Source organism: Cyprinodon variegatus, unplaced genomic scaffold (genome assembly GCF_000732505.1).
Source record: "Cyprinodon variegatus isolate N-32 unplaced genomic scaffold, C_variegatus-1.0 Scaffold101, whole genome shotgun sequence".
NCBI lineage: Eukaryota > Metazoa > Chordata > Actinopteri > Cyprinodontiformes > Cyprinodontidae > Cyprinodon > Cyprinodon variegatus.
The window spans coordinates 1,336,986-1,339,534 of record NW_015150554.1 but is presented as its reverse complement, the minus strand read 5'-3'; the positions used below and the strand labels follow the sequence as shown (position 1 = coordinate 1,339,534).

General features: G+C 49.0%; 1 long non-coding RNA gene across 1 annotated transcript in view; it reads right to left on the bottom strand.

The window, feature by feature from the left end:
• LOC107084510 overlaps positions 1–2,321 on the bottom strand; it is a 6,909-nt gene extending 4,588 nt beyond the window's left edge. Inside the window, exon 1 of the long non-coding RNA XR_001481229.1 lies at positions 2,114–2,321. This is a non-coding gene — a long non-coding RNA (uncharacterized LOC107084510). The remainder of the gene's footprint in view (positions 1–2,113) is intronic.
• Between the last annotated feature and the right edge of the window lie 228 nt (positions 2,322–2,549).

Here is a 2,549-nt window from a genome sequence, read left to right as displayed (position 1 = left end):
GCCCTCTCTCTGCATAGCCATGTGTGAAGCACCGCTGCCTCTGATGGAGGTTTGTTTTATCTGACTGTGTTCATTATTATTCCTCCACTAAATGAAAAAAGACATAATTTATTATAATCTAGAGATTATTAATAACAGGAGGTGAAATGCAGCTCCAGACTAGCTTTGAATGTGGTGATGTCATCAGTACGCTGCTGTTTGACCCAGATTTATTCTGCGTTCTCCTGTCCTCCCAGAGTCCAGACTTTCCTGGGTTCTTCTCTAGAACAGACTTGGCGAGGACACGAGTCCGTATTTCTAATGAATTAAAAAACAGCCTTTGTTCATTTTACAAAGAAAAACATAAATAAATAAAAAGAAATAATTTTGAAAAGTTCCGCATTCATTCTTTTCCTGCTTTGTGTGTTGAAGATGCATAAACATGTTTAAGCTGAAAGAAGTAAAGAGCTCAGTTAAAGTTGCAGCCAAACTTGTTGTTGTATCGGGGCAGAATAACAGGACAGGTGTAAAACCAACAGGTGAGATGGGAGGCTGAGAAAATGCTGATTAACGGGAAATGGACAGGAATGCAGGGAGGACGATCACTCTGTAACTCCTCGTGGGAGCGTCTGTGTGACAAGATAATAAAAAGAGCCCGTGTTGGAGAGGAGGTCAGAGTTGCTGCTGCAGGAGCAGCTGATAGCTCCTGCTGCTCCTGCTGCTCCTGCTGATCCTGCTGCTCCTGCTGCTCCTGCTGATCCTGCTGCTCCTGCTGCTCCTGCTGATCCTGCTGCTCCTGCTGATCCTGCTGCTCCTGCTGCTCCTGCTGATCCTGCTGCTCCTGCTGCTCCTGCTGATCCTGCTGCTCCCTTTGCAAGGCGAATCGAACCTTAATTGTAAATTTCATTCCATCTAAGTGACCTGCACGTGAATCAACAGACCCGGGGAAGCCAAGACGCTTTCAACACTGTCAACTGTCACGGTTGCTAAGCGACAGAGCGGAAGGCTGGACCGGTTTGAACTGGTCCAGTTTTCATGGACTTTGGAGGTCCAGGTATATGGCAAGCCAAGAAGGTCACATTTCGCTTTGAATTGTCGCGTTAAGATTGAAGTTAACCCGCAAAAAACGCGCGTTCTCCCGAGATTACGCCACTTTTTACGTCGTCTTTTACCAACAAGCGCCGCCTTTTACGCGCATCATGAGAGTACGGCAAGAAGCGCGTTAAATACATGCGTTGTGACCGACACAACGCGCGTATTTAACGTGACCTTCTTGGCTTGCTATAGCCATACAGGTAGGCCGGGTCCCTGGAGGAAGCAGGAGGAAGCGTTAAATACGCGCGTATTTAACACGCGTCTTGCGGTACTCTCATGATGGGCGTAAAAGGCGGCGCTTGTTGGTAAAAGACGACGTAAAAAGTGGCGTAATCTCGGGAGAACGCGCGTTTTTTGCGGGTTAACTTCAATCTTAACGCGACAATTCAATGCGAAATGTGACCTTCTTGGCTTGCCATAGCCATACAGGTAGGCCGGGTCCCTGGAGGAAGCAGCCCGTAAATTTGAAGGCAGCCTTTGATTTGGCTTCATGTTGTCATGATGATGACCTTTAGGTGCCCCCCCCCCCCCCCTTGGAAAATCCTGGATCCGCCCCTGATAAGGTCAAACTTCTGGACTCACCTGTCTGTCCAGGAAGAAAGGGGGAGGAGCCTAACATCAAGGTGGATCCCAGTAGAAACAGGGAATGATGATCGATTATTCAGGCGCTCAGAGGCAGAATATCACAGTCCTCTGGTTAATGGAGGCTGAACCCAGCAGGCTGCTGGACCAGAACCAGAACCAGAACCAGAACCAGCTTTGGACATGTTTTAGGTAGAGAATAGAAGAAATATCTTTGATTAATGATTTAATGACTCAGAGATCCAGTTCTGAGGTTCGGTTCCGTCCAGCTGTCCGCCCTCAATCAGCCAAGATCCAATAATGACGTCACCTCCACGGTCAGGGAGCCTTAGCAACCAGCCGTTACCATGGGAGACATCTCCTCCCCCGCGCGCGCACATATACACCTGTAACCCTGAACCATCGTCACCGCGAGCTCCATCAGAACCGGCGGTACCGGCTGGTTCTGGTGACTTACCGTCGGTCGGTCCGCTCCTGGAACGGCTCGGTAACCGGTTCGGTCCGGTTTGGGAGCAGGTAACCCTGGTAACCAGCGGAGATGACTGATTCTGGTCGCGAGGCTTCTCTCTCTCTCCGCTCCGGGGGCGGGGCTTAACCACAGGGGGCGGGGCCAATGAGATGGAAACAAGAAGAAAAAAACCAAACGGATGAGATGAGAGGCTCCGATCAGAGGCTAACCAGTTTAACCAGTTTAACCAGTCCACAGCAGCGTCACCAGGCTCTCTAAATGAATCCAGCCTGAACTGATCATAGAGCTATAAAGGGGCGGGTCCAAGATGTGAGCTGACCAATCAGAGCCCTGAGCGCAGTTTTTCCTGAAGAATAAAAACTCATCAGTTTGATGAAGGATTAGAGATTTATTGTCCTTCTTTTACGAGAATAAAGTCATAAAA